Source organism: Squalius cephalus (genome assembly GCF_949319135.1).
Source record: "Squalius cephalus genome assembly, chromosome: 23".
Taxonomy (NCBI): Eukaryota; Metazoa; Chordata; class Actinopteri; order Cypriniformes; family Leuciscidae; genus Squalius; species Squalius cephalus.
This window is the reverse complement of record NC_137144.1, coordinates 870,423-883,003: the sequence shown is the minus strand read 5'-3', so window position 1 is coordinate 883,003 and position 12,581 is coordinate 870,423. Positions and strand designations below refer to the sequence as shown.

At 45.1% G+C, this 12,581-nt stretch overlaps 2 protein-coding genes across 5 annotated transcripts in view; one reads left to right on the top strand and one right to left on the bottom strand.

The window, feature by feature from the left end:
- The window catches only part of LOC307151144 (endonuclease domain-containing 1 protein-like), a 244,755-nt gene that overhangs the window by 138,308 nt on the left and 93,866 nt on the right, over positions 1-12,581 (bottom strand). The window lies entirely within an intron of this gene.
- Positions 1-12,581, top strand: part of ano1b (anoctamin 1, calcium activated chloride channel b) — a 59,094-nt gene that overhangs the window by 13,127 nt on the left and 33,386 nt on the right. The window lies entirely within an intron of this gene.

The following is a 12,581-nucleotide window of genomic DNA, read 5'->3' as shown; positions in this document are numbered from 1 at the left end:
CAGTGAATATCAGTCGCTGTGTGTGTGTGTGTACTGGAACACGCACGGGTCTGGAGGCCTCCGAGACACACACACGAGCAGGGAAACCTTTACTTATTGCTTAGCCAATCAAATTATAGGAGCAGAACTACAATATATAGTAACACCAGCTACTGTGTAGAAGAACATTTGATCTGTGGCCTTAAAGTCATAAGTTCCAGTGAGGAAATGACGTCTTATTAAACATGTATTTGCTGATAATATAATGGAATAAACGGCCACTTAAGTTTACGTTAAACACTTTCATGACTGTTCCTTTTCACACTTAAAGTTTAACGTTTAAAAACTCCACTTTATAGTAATGTCAAATCAAATGCTTTATTGTAAAGTACATTTTAAACCATTATGTTTTAATAATCTTAAAGAAGCACACTTATTTTGAAGTGTTGACTAACATACTTAGGCAAATCTACAGATTATAATTTTAACTGTAGCGTGTTATTCAATATTACATTTAATATTAAAATATATTTTAATGTATTTAAATTTCAACTCCATTAAAAATATGTAATTACACATACATTGAAAAACATGACATAGACGTTTAATATATGTGACATTACAGTATATTTTACTTGATCATAAATGCTTGTCAGTGCAATACTAATCACTCTAAAGCTCAGCTAACTGTATTTGACACAAATGTAAACTATAATACATTTTCATTTAATTACAAGTGTCCAGAAACATTACATTACATTAGTTCACACTTACAGTAAGTTCTTTTAACATAAACTATTTCCGTAAAAAAAAGAAGAAGAAAAAAAAGAAAGTTCGGTCATTGTATATAATATAATTACTGACAGAGCATTAAATCTTAATTTGGCTCAAGAAGACTCTGTGGTAGATTTTTCCCTAATCCTAACTATCTGAGGCATCTCCAAATCGACACCAATTGCTTAAACTGGGGCGTCTACTAATCGACACCAATTCCTTAATCTGGGGCGTCTACTAATCGACACCAATTCCTTAATCTGGGGCGTCTACTAATCGACACCAATTCCTTAAACTGGGGCGTCTACTAATCGACACCAATTCCTTAATCTGGGGCGTCTACTAATCGACACCCAATTCCTTTATCCTCTAGCTCTTGCGTCTTCAGTCGACAACTGGCCGAGTCTTACTCTAACTAACTTGCTTCCCTAAACTAGTTTCCTTCCTAAACTAGCTTCCTGCGCAGGAATAAATCGACAAACAGACCTTAGCAAATGTCCTTTAAATGTCCACCGTAAATCACGGATACAACAGTTTTTATAGAATCGAGAAAACAAATAAGACTAACATGTCACCTTCAATCCGACTGGTTCAATTGGTTCAAAAGCCCCAACCTTTCCCTCTGTCACTGGCACAAGCTAACTCTGATTCTGTGATTACTTATTACAAGGTTTCAGAACTAGTCATCTGTCTAGTTTCACTTCCCTAATTATTATTTATACGCACACACACACACACACACACACACACACACACACACACACACACACACACACACACTTAAAGTTACAAGTTTTCCCCGAAGAGTTTGGAAACATTTAAAAGCATATGAATGTTGTTCCTGCAAGAAAAACAAATGTTAGTTGATTCATTAAAATCCATTACAACTCTTAAATATTTTAATTTAAAATATAAAATTCATAATATGTTAGAAATAGCTATGAATAATTTGAGGTTTTGTTTGATTTATTAGTATCTTTTTTACCCTTTGTCACCTGATATCAGTTTTGGCAGAACTTCAACAGTGATACTGTAACACTAGCCTGACTTCGTCATACTCATATTCTAGTCAGAATGTGAGTCTGATACCGCTCCATAGAGATTTGATTATGGGGCGTGTCTCAACCGAACTAGGAAAAAAAACCCCTCTGCACTCAATTGGATAGACCTACAACCAATCAGAGCAACGGAGTAAATGACGCATGTCCTTCATTCATATTTTCAACCAACAAAATGTCGCGGGCGCGGCTCTCTGTTCCTCTTTTAAAATGAATGCGCTGTGGATATCTTCTATAACAGACGCGATGGCGGAATCTACACATGATGTTTCATAAACAAAGTTCGGGAGGAGCACGTACAAATAATCAATCCAATATCAACTTGTCATCAAACAATACCATGTCTAACGTTACCGAGGAAGCATATTCACTCTGTCAACTTACCTAACAACACTCCTTGACAGTTTTTCAGCATCCCTCGGTCCCTCCACCACCCCGAATCCTCACTCGTCTTGTTCTCTCACAACCAGGAACACAGCCCGGTAGCCTATGGCTACCGAGCCCACAGCCCTCTCCTCGGACAGCACGTCATATACGCATTTATTCTATCTTACTTATTTGTGTGAACTCGTGACATCTCATATAGCCTACGCATTTATTCTATCTGACTTATTTGTAAATGTGAACTCGTGAAATCTCAATTCTCCAGCTGCAGTCGTCTTTGTTGTAAACTAATTCAAATCAAGCGCTCTTTGGTGACGTGGGTGATTACGTAACCGCAGACCATCTGTCCATCATCGATTAAAGCCCGCCCTGGCAATTTGATTGGCTCGGCCTTCTAGGAGCCGAGCATAATTACTCCTCAATGGATCGAGTCCAGACCGAACTTCCCGACCAAAAAATTTTGTGGGCGGGGTTCGGGCTGGCACCCAGGCTACTGTAACACATGATCCCAAATAACTTTCAATCAGCTCCAAAGCCTCAAATCACACAAATGTGCGTCTGCTGTGAAATTGTTTCTCTACTTTTTTATGTATATCTAAATAAAACAACAGATCGTTTTTAAATTGCTGTGCGGCCTTATTAGCAATAATGAATCTTATTTCTGTAAAGTGACCACTCCATCACTGGTAATGTGTCTTCTTCAGAATGAATGGGATTGGCCTGTGTGCACCTGCTCTGCTCTGTGAACCAGCGCACGTTTATGAGAGCGTATGAATGCATGTGAAACCATGTATAGTCTGGCTCATGTGGATATGCTATTAAATGCCTCGCAGAGTTTCATGGATTTGATAATTGGCTGAAGTAATGATGATAGCAGCTGTTTGTTTTTTTGGTCTTGGCTGTGAGACTCTGACATGGGATCTGCTGTGCTGCAGTCTATGTAGGGCTCATAGTAGTGCACATGCTCCACATACTGTGTGTGTGTGTGTGAGTGTGAGAAACCCAATCTGACGCGCCTCGTTTCCTGATTCCAACACTCGTCTTCTCACTGTTGCTTTGACCCTCCGGTGCTCTTTATTTGGGACTCACACTTGTGTTCTCAACGGTCAAAAGTGACTGAACCCCTGAAATGTATCCCCCCCCCCCCCCAGTAAAATCAATGTAATATTTTTGATCAATAATATTTTTTCTTTTGCATTTTGAGAGAATTTTATGGTACTAATTAATATTAATGCAATAATTTTTATGCATTTTTTCCAACTGAAAATAATGCAATGCTTTAAAGGGGTCATATAATGCCATTTTTGTACAAGCTAATATGATTCTTTAAGGTATAAATTAAAAGTTTGTAATATACTTTAATTAAAAATTCTCATTAGTATTGTAAGAAAACACTCATTTTATCTGGTCAAATACAGCTCTGTTTTCAGCACGCCGTTTCAGTGCATGTGTCTTTAAATGATAATGAGCTTTGCTGACTCCGCCCCTCTGGTCTGTGCGTACACCGTTTCTAACACAATAACACAATAACCACAACGCATTGTTCATTATAAACGTGGGATTATGAATTATATTGAGAACGTCGTACATAGAAAACATGCCGTAATGTACCTGAGTGTAAACCTTTGCCGCATTCATCGTGAAGCGTGCAGCGATTTGCAAAGATTAATAAATATTAATATAAAGGTTAATAACACTCACTTCAGTTCTTCTGGAGGTGCAGCAGGAACATGAATAGCTGGTACCGATCCTATTTTCAGGAGCAGCTTCTTAGCAAAACCAGCTTTACTGACCCTCATTTGTAACGCAGTCTGGTGTGAAATGATTCGCGCAAACATGAAAGCATGGACAATCGTGGGGAATCCCCGCGTCAATGCTTTGGGAATATTCCATCAAAACATCAAAATGACTGCTGTGTTCCTTATTACACACAAGAACAGTCGCTTAGACGCCATTCTTCTCCAGCATATCAATGCACTATGATGACAGACAGCTCGCTCACGAGAGGGCGGGTCTGTGTTGAATCGCTGCTGTCAATCACAATCGTGGGAGGGGCGTCGATTTTGTGATGTCACAAAATCGAACGGCTTGATTTGAGAGAGGGGAAACCATATAAGGAGATTTAAAAAAAAACACTGGATGGATTTTCATCATTTTATGATGGTTGTGCACAGGCACTGCCAACACACATTTCAGTGTAATCAACTTGTAAAAGTGCATGTACCATTATATGACCCCTTTAATAAGAATCAATGTGTATTTAATTTTTATGGCGAAGACTTTACCGAGTTTTCTTACATTTAATTACGTAATTCTGTATAGTACGCTAAACAGTTTATTTCATTTGTTCATTTATTGTATTTGTCCTATTGTTTGTAAAATAAAAATGTATGTAACTACTGACTTCAGACTGCTGTTTGTTGACAGTGACGAATGAACAGATGAGGGGGTCAGGGGTCATTTGGGGTTTTTATGAACGCATTGACTGGTTTTGCTAAGGGCCCCCAGAAGTCTAGGGCCGGCACTGAATCAGACACTGGTGGGCGATCTGCACTCACTGTAAACAGACACTGCGTTAAACATTCTATAAATATGAAATATGTTGATAGCATATTTAAATGTTTTAAAAATGTAACGTTTATTTTGTTTTTGTTTTACAAAACCCTACGTTTGTTATACTTTGTGTCATTGTGAATAGCCAATCAGTCATAATACACATTTAGGTTTCATGAAACAGTTCTTGTTTTTTGTCAGATGTGACTTGCCATTCAATAAGTGTGTGTGTTTGCAGGGATGAGCCAGTGCTTGTTCCAGTGAGTGTCAGATTCAGTGTGTGTGTTTGCTGGGATGAGCCAGTGCTTGTTCCAGTGAGTTTCAGATGCAGTGTGTGTGTTTGCAGGGACGAGCCAGTGCTTGTTCCAGTGAGTGTCAGATTCAGTGTGTGTGTTTGCAGGGATGAGCCAGTGCTTGTTCCAGTGAGTTTCAGATTCAGTGTGTGTGTTTGCAGGGACGAGCCAGTGCTTGTTCCAGTGAGTGTCAGACTCAGTGTGTGTGTTTGCAGGGACGAGCCAGTGCTTGTTCCAGTGAGTTTCAGATTCAGTGTGTGTGTTTGCAGGGATGAGCTAGTGCTTGTTCCAGTGAGTTTCAGACTCAGTGTGTGTGTTTGCAGGGATGAGGCAGTGCTTGTTCCAGTGAGTGTCAGATTCAGTGTGTGTGTTTGCAGGGACGAGCCAGTGCTTGTTCCAGTGAGTTTCAGATTCAGTGTGTGTGTTTGCAGGGATGAGCCAGTGCTTGTTCCAGTGAGTGTCAGATTCAGTGTGTGTGTTTGCAGGGATGAGCCAGTGCTTGTTCCAGTGAGTTTCAGATTCAGTGTGTGTGTTTGCAGGGATGAGCCAGTGCTTGTTCCAGTGAGTTTCAGATTCAGTGTGTGTGTTTGCAGGGATGAGCCAGTGCTTGTTCCAGTGAGTGTCAGATTCAGTGTGTGTGTTTGCAGGGACGAGCCAGTGCTTGTTCTAGTGAGTTTCAGACTCAGTGTGTGTGTTTGCAGGGATGAGGCAGTGCTTGTTCCAGTGAGTTTCAGATTCAGTGTGTGTGTTTGCAGGGATGAGGCAGTGCTTGTTCCAGTGAGTGTCAGATTCAGTGTGTGTGTTTGCAGGGACGAGCCAGTGCTTGTTCCAGTGAGTTTCAGATTCAGTGTGTGTGTTTGCAGGGATGAGCCAGTGCTTGTTCCAGTGAGTTTCAGATTCAGTGTGTGTGTTTGCAGGGCTGAGCCAGTGCTTGTTCCAGTGAGTTTCAGATTCAGTGTGTGTGTTTGCAGGGATGAGCCAGTGCTTGTTCCAGTGAGTGTCAGATTCAGTGTGTGTGTTTGCAGGGATGAGGCAGTGCTTGTTCCAGTGAGTTTCAGATTCAGTGTGTGTGTTTGCAGGGACGAGCCAGTGCTTGTTCCAGTGAGTTTCAGACTCAGTGTGTGTGTTTGCAGGGATGAGGCAGTGCTTGTTCCAGTGAGTGTCAGATTCAGTGTGTGTGTTTGCAGGGATGAGGCAGTGCTTGTTCCAGTGAGTGTCAGATTCAGTGTGTGTGTTTGCAGGGATGAGGCAGTGCTTGTTCCAGTGAGTGTCAGATTCAGTGTGTGTGTTTGCAGGGATGAGCCAGTGCTTGTTCCAGTGAGTTTCAGATTCAGTGTGTGTGTTTGCAGGGACGAGCCAGTGCTTGTTCCAGTGAGTGTCAGATTCAGTGTGTGTGTTTGCAGGGACGAGCCAGTGCTTGTTCCAGTGAGTTTCAGATTCAGTGTGTGTGTTTGCAGGGACGAGCCAGTGCTTGTTCCAGTGAATGTCAGATTCAGTGTGTGTGTTTGCAGGGATGAGGCAGTGCTTATTCCAGTGAGTTTCAGATTCAGTGTGTGTGTTTGCAGGGACGAGCCAGTGCTTGTTCCGGTGAGTGTCAGATTCAGTGTGTGTGTTTGCAGGGATGAGCCAGTGCTTGTTCCAGTGAATGTCAGATTCAGTGTGTGTGTTTGTAGGGATGAGCCAGTGCTTGTTCCAGTGAGTTTCAGATTCAGTGTGTGTGTTTGCAGGGACGAGCCAGTGCTTGTTCCAGTGAGTTTCAGACTCAGTGTGTGTGTTTGCAGGGATGAGCCAGTGCTTGTTCCAGTGAGTGTCAGATTCAGTGTGTGTGTTTGCAGGGACGAGCCAGTGCTTGTTCCAGTGAGTTTCAGACTCAGTGTGTGTGTTTGCAGGGACGAGCCAGTGCTTGTTCCAGTGAGTTTCAGATTCAGTGTGTGTGTTTGCAGGGATGAGGCAGTGCTTGTTCTAGTGAGTTTCAGATTCAGTGTGTGTGTTTGCAGGGACGAGCCAGTGCTTGTTGCAGTGAGTGTCAGATTCAGTGTGTGTGTTTGCAGGGATGAGCCAGTGCTTGTTCCAGTGAGTTTCAGATTCAGTGTGTGTGTTTGCAGGGACGAGCCAGTGCTTGTTCCAGTGAGTTTCAGATTCAGTGTGTGTGTTTGCAGGGACGAGCCAGTGCTTGTTCCAGTGAGTTTCAGACTCAGTGTGTGTGTTTGCAGGGATGAGCCAGTGCTTGTTCCAGTGAGTGTCAGATTCAGTGTGTGTGTTTGCAGGGATGAGGCAGTGCTTGTTCCAGTGAGTTTCAGATTCAGTGTGTGTGTTTGCAGGGATGAGCCAGTGCTTGTTCCAGTGAGTGTCAGATTCAGTGTGTGTGTTTGCAGGGATGAGGCAGTGCTTGTTCCAGTGAGTTTCAGATTCAGTGTGTGTGTTTGCAGGGACGGGCCAGTGCTTGTTCCAGTGAGTGTCAGATTCAGTGTGTGTGTTTGCAGGGATGAGGCAGTGCTTGTTCCAGTGAGTTTCAGATTCAGTGTGTGTGTTTGCAGGGATGAGCCAGTGCTTGTTCCAGTGAGTGTCAGATTCAGTGTGTGTGTTTGCAGGGATGAGGCAGTGCTTGTTCCAGTGAGTTTCAGATTCAGTGTGTGTGTTTGCAGGGACGGGCCAGTGCTTGTTCCAGTGAATGTCAGACTCAGTGTGTGTGTTTGCAGGGATGAGCCAGTGCTTGTTCCAGTGAGTGTCAGATTCAGTGTGTGTGTTTGCAGGGATGAGGCAGTGCTTGTTCCAGTGAGTTTCAGATTCAGTGTGTGTGTTTGCAGGGACGAGCCAGTGCTTGTTCCAGTGAGTTTCAGATTCAGTGTGTGTGTTTGCAGGGATGAGCCAGTGCTTGTTCCAGTGAGTTTCAGACTCAGTGTGTGTGTTTGCAGGGATGAGCCAGTGCTTGTTCCAGTGAGTGTCAGATTCAGTGTGTGTGTTTGCAGGGATGAGCCAGTGCTTGTTCCAGTGAGTTTCAGACTCAGTGTGTGTGTTTGCAGGGATGAGCCAGTGCTTGTTCCAGTGAGTTTCAGACTCAGTGTGTGTGTTTGCAGGGACGATCCAGTGCTTGTTCCAGTGAGTGTCAGATTCAGTGTGTGTGTTTGCAGGGATGAGGCAGTGCTTGTTCCAGTGAGTTTCAGATTCAGTGTGTGTGTTTGCAGGGATGAGCCAGTGCTTGTTCCAGTGAGTGTCAGATTCAGTGTGTGTGTTTGCAGGGATGAGGCAGTGCTTGTTCCAGTGAGTTTCAGATTCAGTGTGTGTGTTTGCAGGGATGAGCCAGTGCTTGTTCTAGTGAGTTTCAGATTCAGTGTGTGTGTTTGCAGGGACGAGCCAGTGCTTGTTCCAGTGAGTGTCAGATTCAGTGTGTGTGTTTGCAGGGATGAGGCAGTGCTTGTTCCAGTGAGTTTCAGATTCAGTGTGTGTGTTTGCAGGGATGAGCCAGTGCTTGTTCTAGTGAGTTTCAGATTCAGTGTGTGTGTTTGCAGGGACGAGCCAGTGCTTGTTCCGGTGAGTGTCAGATTCAGTGTGTGTGTTTGCAGGGATGAGCCAGTGCTTGTTCCAGTGAGTGTCAGATTCAGTGTGTGTGTTTGCAGGGATGAGCCAGTGCTTGTTCCAGTGAGTTTCAGATTCAGTGTGTGTGTTTGCAGGGATGAGCCAGTGCTTGTTCCAGTGAGTTTCAGACTCAGTGTGTGTGTTTGCAGGGATGAGCCAGTGCTTGTTCCAGTGAGTGTCAGATTCAGTGTGTGTGTTTGCAGGGATGAGCCAGTGCTTGTTCCAGTGAGTGTCAGATTCAGTGTGTGTGTTTGCAGGGCTGAGCCAGTGCTTGTTCCAGTGAGTTTCAGATTCAGTGTGTGTGTTTGCATGGCTGAGCCAGTGCTTGTTCCAGTGAGTTTCAGATTCAGTGTGTGTGTTTGCATGGCTGAGCCAGTGCTTGTTCCAGTGAGTGTCAGATTCAGTGTGTGTGTTTGCAGGGATGAGCCAGTGCTTGTTCCAGTGAGTGTCAGATTCAGTGTGTGTGTTTGCAGGGATGAGGCAGTGCTTGTTCCAGTGAGTTTCAGATTCAGTGTGTGTGTTTGCATGGCTGAGCCAGTGCTTGTTCCAGTGAGTTTCAGATTCAGTGTGTGTGTTTGCATGGCTGAGCCAGTGCTTGTTCCAGTGAGTGTCAGATTCAGTGTGTGTGTTTGCAGGGATGAGGCAGTGCTTGTTCCAGTGAGTGTCAGATTCAGTGTGTGTGTTTGCAGGGATGAGGCAGTGCTTGTTCCAGTGAGTTTCAGATTCAGTGTGTGTGTTTGCAGGGACGAGCCAGTGCTTGTTCCAGTGAGTTTCAGACTCAGTGTGTGTGTTTGCAGGGACGAGCCAGTGCTTGTTCCAGTGAGTTTCAGATTCAGTGTGTGTGTTTGCAGGGATGAGCCAGTGCTTGTTCCAGTGAGTGTCAGACTCAGTGTGTGTGTTTGCAGGGATGAGCCAGTGCTTGTTCCAGTGAGTTTCAGATTCAGTGTGTGTGTTTGCATGGCTGAGCCAGTGCTTGTTCCAGTGAGTTTCAGATTCAGTGTGTGTGTTTGCAGGGATGAGGCAGTGCTTGTTCCAGTGAGTTTCAGACTCAGTGTGTGTGTTTGCAGGGATGAGGCAGTGCTTGTTCCAGTGAGTGTCAGATTCAGTGTGTGTGTTTGCAGGGATGAGGCAGTGCTTGTTCCAGTGAGTTTCAGATTCAGTGTGTGTGTTTGCAGGGCTGAGCCAGTGCTTGTTCCAGTGAGTTTCAGATTCAGTGTGTGTGTTTGCAGGGACGAGCCAGTGCTTGTTCCAGTGAGTGTCAGATTCAGTGTGTGTGTTTGCAGGGATGAGCCAGTGCTTGTTCCAGTGAGTTTCAGATTCAGTGTGTGTGTTTGCAGGGACGAGCCAGTGCTTGTTCCAGTGAGTGTCAGATTCAGTGTGTGTGTTTGCAGGGACGAGCCAGTGCTTGTTCTAGTGAGTTTCAGATTCAGTGTGTGTGTTTGCAGGGACGAGCCAGTGCTTGTTCCAGTGAGTGTCAGATTCAGTGTGTGTGTTTGCAGGGATGAGCCAGTGCTTGTTCCAGTGAGTGTCAGATTCAGTGTGTGTGTTTGCAGGGATGAGCCAGTGCTTGTTCCAGTGAGTGTCAGATTCAGTGTGTGTGTTTGCAGGGATGAGGCAGTGCTTGTTCCAGTGAGTGTCAGATTCAGTGTGTGTGTTTGCAGGGATGAGGCAGTGCTTGTTCCAGTGAGTGTCAGATTCAGTGTGTGTGTTTGCAGGGATGAGCCAGTGCTTGTTCCAGTGAGTTTCAAACTCAGTGTGTGTGTTTGCAGGGATGAGCCAGTGCTTGTTCCAGTGAGTGTCAGATTCAGTGTGTGTGTTTGCAGGGATGAGCCAGTGCTTGTTCCAGTGAGTTTCAGATTCAGTGTGTGTGTTTGCTGGGATGAGCCAGTGCTTGTTCCAGTGAGTTTCAGATTCAGTGTGTGTGTTTGCAGGGACGAGGCAGTGCTTGTTCCGGTGAGTGTCAGATTCAGTGTGTGTGTTTGCAGGGATGAGCCAGTGCTTGTTCCAGTGAGTTTCAGACTCAGTGTGTGTGTTTGCAGGGATGAGCCAGTGCTTGTTCCAGTGAGTGTCAGATTCAGTGTGTGTGTTTGCAGGGACGAGCCAGTGCTTGTTCCAGTGAGTTTCAGATTCAGTGTGTGTGTTTGCAGGGACGAGCCAGTGCTTGTTCTAGTGAGTTTCAGATTCAGTGTGTGTGTTTGCAGGGATGAGCCAGTGCTTGTTCCAGTGAGTTTCAGATTCAGTGTGTGTGTTTGCAGGGATGAGCCAGTGCTTGTTCCAGTGAGTTTCAGACTCAGTGTGTGTGTTTGCAGGGACGAGCCAGTGCTTGTTCCAGTGAGTTTCAGATTCAGTGTGTGTGTTTGCAGGGATGAGCCAGTGCTTGTTCCAGTGAGTTTCAGATTCAGTGTGTGTGTTTGCAGGGACGAGCCAGTGCTTGTTCCAGTGAATGTCAGATTCAGTGTGTGTGTTTGCAGGGACGAGCCAGTGCTTGTTCCAGTGAGTTTCAGATTCAGTGTGTGTTTGCAGGGACGAGCCAGTGCTTGTTCCAGTGAGTGTCAGATTCAGTGTGTGTGTTTGCAGGGATGAGCCAGTGCTTGTTCCAGTGAGTTTCAGACTCAGTGTGTGTGTTTGCAGGGACGAGCCAGTGCTTGTTCCGGTGAGTGTCAGATTCAGTGTGTGTGTTTGCAGGGATGAGCCAGTGCTTGTTCCAGTGAGTGTCAGATTCAGTGTGTGTGTTTGCAGGGACGAGCCAGTGCTTGTTCCAGTGAGTGTCAGATTCAGTGTGTGTGTTTGCAGGGACGAGCCAGTGCTTGTTCCAGTGAGTTTCAGAATCAGTGTGTGTGTTTGCAGGGACGAGCCAGTGCTTGTTCCAGTGAGTTTCAGACTCAGTGTGTGTGTTTGCAGGGACGAGCCAGTGCTTGTTCCGGTGAGTGTCAGATTCAGTGTGTGTGTTTGTAGGGATGAGCCAGTGCTTGTTCCAGTGAGTTTCAGATTCAGTGTGTGTGTTTGCAGGGACGAGCCAGTGCTTGTTCCAGTGAGTTTCAGACTCAGTGTGTGTGTTTGCAGGGATGAGCCAGTGCTTGTTCCAGTGAGTGTCAGATTCAGTGTGTGTGTTTGCAGGGACGAGCCAGTGCTTGTTCAAGTGAGTTTCAGACTCAGTGTGTGTGTTTGCAGGGACGAGCCAGTGCTTGTTCCAGTGAGTTTCAGATTCAGTGTGTGTGTTTGCAGGGATGAGGCAGTGCTTGTTCTAGTGAGTTTCAGATTCAGTGTGTGTGTTTGCAGGGACGAGCCAGTGCTTGTTGCAGTGAGTGTCAGATTCAGTGTGTGTGTTTGCAGGGATGAGCCAGTGCTTGTTCCAGTGAGTTTCAGATTCAGTGTGTGTGTTTGCAGGGATGAGCCAGTGCTTGTTCCAGTGAGTGTCAGATTCAGTGTGTGTGTTTGCAGGGATGAGCCAGTGCTTGTTCTAGTGAGTTTCAGACTCAGTGTGTGTGTTTGCAGGGACGAGCCAGTGCTTGTTCTAGTGAGTTTCAGATTCATTGTGTGTGTTTGCAGGGATGAGCCAGTGCTTGTTCCAGTGAGTTTCAAACTCAGTGTGTGTGTTTGCAGGGATGAGGCAGTGCTTGTTCCAGTGAGTTTCAGATTCAGTGTGTGTGTTTGCAGGGACGAGCCAGTGCTTGTTCCAGTGAGTGTCAGATTCAGTGTGTGTGTTTGCAGGGATGAGCCAGTGCTTGTTTCAGTGAGTGTCAGATTCAGTGTGTGTGTTTGCAGGGACGAGCCAGTGCTTGTTCCAGTGAGTTTCAGATTCAGTGTGTGTGTTTGCAGGGATGAGCCAGTGCTTGTTCCAGTGAGTTTCAGATTCAGTGTGTGTGTTTGCATGGATGAGGCAGTGCTTGTTCCAGTGAGTTTCAGATTCAGTGTGTGTGTTTGCAGGGACGGGCCAGTGCTTGTTCCAGTGAGTGTCAGATTC